We start from the raw sequence: 5,508 nt of genomic DNA on the forward strand, positions 1-5,508 counted from the left end.
AGACTAGATACAAACAAACAAGAACTTGCACAGTTTTCATAGATTATCTAATGTAATAAAGCGACACAACGGTTGATTTTTCCCCGTTACAGAGACCGATATCGTTTCTGAACGGGCGTGCGCTTAAAATACCAGCCACGAAAACATAATATGATTAGGGATCGAAGGAAATAAATTCTTGTCTACCCTTGACATTTTCTATTAATGGACTCTCAAGGAAATAACGAACGTTAGATAATTATTATAGTAATACGTGTGAGGTGTCTCTTCGAAGTGGTCAATTTTCATAGATTACATTTCTATTCGTTCAAATTTTTATTTCATAATTTTTATAGGAGTTCAGACTCGGTTTAAATTTGGGCAAAGTTTAGTAGAAAGTGCCGAAAATGTAAGTTTACCATATCGAGAGGGTTATTGTCATAAACACCGTAAGAGTATAATTTTGGTACCTTTGGCAAAGATGAATATCAGGAAAGTTCAACTTTGGTTTGCAAAATTCAAAGCTGACGATTTTTCATTGGAAAACGCAAAAACCCAAAAATTTCATCCAGAGAGAATATAACGAAGATAATTCCAAGAAAATAAATAGAAGAGTAGGCAAAGTGTCAAGCTAATGAAAAATAAATTTTACACGAGATAGTGCAAAAAATTCGGAACAATGACTCAATAAACCCCCAAAAAAAGCCGCCGCTTCGTTCAAAAAATAATACCAACATAACCCGTCCATGCTAATTTTCTCCAGAAACTACTAAATTCGATCTCGAATCGCCTTCTCCCTGAAAAAATCCAAATCTCGACGAACTGAGAAATGGAAAACACGAAAATCCGGTGTAATTAGACAGCGGTCCGTGACAACGCGGACGAATCTAATTGTACGAAAACAGACTTGTTGATGCACCCGTCGGAAATACACAGAGACGTTTCAGATTTATACAGAGGCACGCGTGGCCACAGGGACAGAGAGGCCGCTTGGACGACCACTCGGCGAACGAGCCGCGATTTATAATTCCTTTAAGCGGAGCAAGAACGGCGCCGAGCGCAAATTGCCACGGGGAGAATACGCCGGCCTTGATTTGTCGCTTAACACACCACCAACTTCTTGGCAAATTGTGCGGTTATGCGGCTGTACGTCTAGTTCATGCGTCATGTTTCCCGGTGGCCTCGAAACTCCTCGCGTTTCCCGTATCAGGCGATGAAATATATCGCCCGACCGTTTTAATTCATCTCGGAACGAACCATTCCGGATAACAAATTGATGCGCGCTTTAAAGAACGAAAATATATCGCGAGCGATTTTTATCCTTTTGTTCTCGGCCTTCTTTCGAGAATCGATGGTATTTGAGGGTCGAGCTTGTGTGTAAGCTTTCCGGAGAGAAATTGCGACTTTCTCACGGACAATCGGAGCTTCTTTTTTTTTTTAATGACACTGAGGAATGCCTGCTTTTCCAAGAAATTCTTCCAACTTTTGCTATCCGTATCTTTCGATTAATTTCTTCAAATATTTTACGCTGAAAGAGAAATTTGGAATTTTAAAGAGAAACATAAGACTAAAATAACGAAGACTGGACAATTTAATACTTTAATATTAACATTCTAAGAAAGCTTAGTTACGAGCATTGGAGGTACAAATTTTTTAAATAAAATACGAGACTGAAATATTCGACGAAAAAATCGTAGATTTGATTACTTTCTGCAGCAATTCGAATCGCGACTCTTTCGTTTAAAAAATTTCGATATTTTTTCACGAAATAAATGTAATATTTCGCGAAGTTTGCCTCAAGCTACGTAAACCTACGAACAGAAAGAGAAAAAGCAGAGTGAAAACGAGACGCGTAATGATAGATAGAGACGCGCGTCGGATTGTCCGGAGGATAATGCATCCCCAATTAAAATCCAGGACGAGGTAGATACTTTCTGAAATTCGGATTTTTGCTTCCGTCACACTGTCGCCCGAAACGCAAGTCACACTGCAATTTCATTACCCAACAGACTGATGTAAAGTGTAAAATTTCCACCGGCTGATTGTTCCTCGACAGCGAAAGTTTCCTGCGAAGTCCTTAAATTCTTGCCAGGCGCGCGATAAAGTGGTGTAATTAAATAACCAAATTTCCCACGTTCCAGCCGCTTTATTACGAAATTCCATCAATAATCACCTGTTCGTCGAATCAAATCTCCAACTCCAAACCGATCAAATTAATTATCCCAACTGCGAAACAAGGAAAGACGCAAGAAAGAGAAAACAAACATCGAGTATGAAGAAACGGTCGATTAAAACGCTAAATCGTTCGATATCAATTTTCTTCGAGGGGAACAGGTGTTCGTCGATGATACGGTCGATTAATTAAATCGAGCATCTCCTGCATGTCGTTATTAACCTCGAATTAAAAAGCGAAAGAAAAAATTGCCCGGAAATGAACGGCGTTCGATCAAAGTCGTATGAATGAACTCGCAAGTGAAAAGACGTAGAGAACGATACGGGGGAAAAAGGAGAAAAGTAGCAGCTTCGGATGGATAAATTGAAGCGATACGTTACACGATGACGTCGATCACTCTTCGAAATTCCAGTGGAAATATTGTCGAACAGGGGGGCACGTATGAAGGCGACGCTTCATGGAAAATACAACGTCTGACCGAGGATCGTAAACGTCTATTGCTAAAGCGGTAGGTACGAGAGGCGGGCTAGCATAACGCCGAGGGCAGCAGGCTTCTAGTAGACGCGCGTCATTCGTCGAAACGACGAAACGGTTCTACACCTGCTCGGTCTATAATTCCAAGACGTTCGTTTACATTCCAACGACTCTACGAGAGCAATATTTTTACGAAGTCTAGAACATGCGCCTAGTGGGACTCTGGAGGCTCTCTGGCATGTACCGGCCCTCGCGTGTCTATAAATCTATTAATAAAACGACGAGACTTCGTTAATTGAATGAGAAGGAGGATGCAGTAAGTTCGCGTGAACGACGCGTCCATTAGCTTGTGAGATATCGGAATAACGTATCGGGGATATTGTAACCAATATCTCGCGAGCACTTTAACCAAATCGAGAAGCTCAACTGTTACTAATGGCCCGAGTTTACAGGAGTTCGCGACGATACGCCGTATGCTTGTATTCCTGTATTTCCTTCTTTTTTTAATCGGAGATGGAATCGATTTTTAGAAAAAATTGCGCTTCCTTTTTAAACAAAGGTGACAGAAATTAATTTGTAAACAAATACTTGTGAATTGAAAAATTGGGTAAATACTATTTCACAAAATTTCACGACACAGACGTTTCCCATTTACTCTTCTTTTTAATCGAAGAAGCGATCAATTTTTAGGAAGTAGACTTTTCTTAAAGAAAGGTGACAAAAATGAATCGGTTGATAAATACTTGTGAATTGAAAAATTGAGTAAATATTACTGTACAGCGTTTCTCATTTACCTCTTTTTTTAATCAAACATGTGAATTGCATATTTATTAAATAAGTAAATTTTCATGAATAAATCGGTAAATACTTAGTAAATACTATTTTTCTCCGATCACTGGCACGGAGTTTCGATTTCCAAGGTAATGAAAGTGGAGAGCCGGCAGCATCGAGGTCACGAAAATTACCGCAAACGAGTCGCTTTTCTAGTCTATAATTTTCTCGATCACGCTACTTTCCCTTTCGTGAAAGCGATCCCCAAGTCTCTCGCCGTTTAACTGCGTTCAGAGATTGCGATCTTGTCCACGACGCTTTCAGGGACAACTCTTAATCCCGTCATCCCCCATCTATCTCGACTATCTACACTTCCTCGTTAATATTCGCTATCTACGAACACGTAATCGCGCCGAACAGAACAAGCTGCACTAGAAAACAAAGAGTACCAAACATTCTTAACCCTTTCACTGCTCTTGGCGCCTACAGTCGTTTCGAAAATTTTCTCGCACTCTGCTCTTGACACCTACGGACATGAAAATATCCTCGCGCTGTGCTTTTCGCGACTCTTAACACACTTTTACCTTAATTTTTGTCCTTGATAAATTCCAATAAATTCCAAAAAAATTTTAAACGCCAGAACCTGGTGCAGCGAAGGGGTTAAGGAAGGAACGACGACATAAAGACGGGAGCAAGAGAATAAAATCAGACGTGAGAGTGTAAGGTGTATCGATTGCCGGCGTAGTCGCTCAACGTCGACACATAAATTGTGAAAAGCAAGCGGTCGGGCTTCCACGAAGAGGAGCTCGCGAAACTTGAACGAGGTCAAGAAGAAGTAGTAACGTTGTCGGTTCCCGCCACGTATCCTCGTGATAACTGCGCGATAGAATGTTCTCTTAAATTTCCCAGGTGGATCCGGGGCGTACTTGCTTTCGCGACGTCTTTATACGGTTTCCAACGAATACCTATGCGCGTTGTGTGTCGGCCCATTCAACCATTCGCGAGAAGCCACGTCCTTCGAGAATAAGCGAATATCGAGGATGTCGCGCGAAAGTGGCTGCTGCTCCTCTCGCCTGGACTGTCATTTTTCATGTGCGCAACTCCGTGCCTGGATTTCGAGCTGGGTTAAGGAAGTTTCGCGTACCAGACACGCGCGCGGACGAAACTGGCGTTACAATGAAATTGCGGTGATCCTTCTTTATTTTTTTTCTTTTGCCTTTCGCGCCCTCCAGAAGATCATTCTCTGACGTTTAATCTTCACCGCTGGAAGAAACGATGAATTTCACCGCGCGCGGTTGAAAATTGCCAAGGAAATTAAGCTGCCTGGAAAACAGGAAAGATACGACGAAGCGTATAGATGAACTTGTAGAATTTTTACGTACGATGCACCCTTTTCGAGAATAAAATATCGCCTGTACACGCACATCCAACAGCCACTTTCGTCGTGTTTATATTTGAGTAGCTCTTCAAGCTCTTCGAATATGTTGGAACATTTTTTATTTATTCTTCTTTTTTTTTTAGCCATACTGTAACCGGTGATCGAAAATTCTGCCGGAATGGGGCATTTTTTATCACGAGTTATTGCTTCCATAAATAGTGGACAAATTTGACGCATTTATAGCGACGTCCATTAGAGCGAATTTTAGTCGAGCGCTGCGGCCGCACTCCATGCATTTTCAAACTCGATTCTCGCAACAACGGAGCTTCAAATGGTAGGAAAATTCGTTCCACAGTTTGAATTTATTTTTTTTTTGCCCCAGAATTCTCCGCTCTACCCGTATACTTGCAAATGTTGTCGCAATACCACCGTTAATATAGCGTAACAAGATTATAAAGCAACGTCATTCTACGTCCAAAAAATTCCTCGTTTAAATCAAACTTTAAAATCAATCCTACGGTAAATCAAACTCACGGACAAATCCTCTAAAAAAAAAAAAAGAACAAACAAAAAAACTGTCTGACATAACATGGATTATAAAGTGTAACAGCGAACGCGTCTCATTTGTCACGCGCACGTCGTTATTAAATTTGACTCGTGTGTCCAGAGATGTTCCGTACCGCAGTCTGTAGCCGATTAACGACGGCAAAAAAGCGTGAACTGATACCCGAAA

This window comes from Habropoda laboriosa, unplaced genomic scaffold (assembly GCF_001263275.1).
Source record: "Habropoda laboriosa isolate 0110345459 unplaced genomic scaffold, ASM126327v1 scaffold143, whole genome shotgun sequence".
NCBI classification, from domain to species: domain Eukaryota; kingdom Metazoa; phylum Arthropoda; class Insecta; order Hymenoptera; family Apidae; genus Habropoda; species Habropoda laboriosa.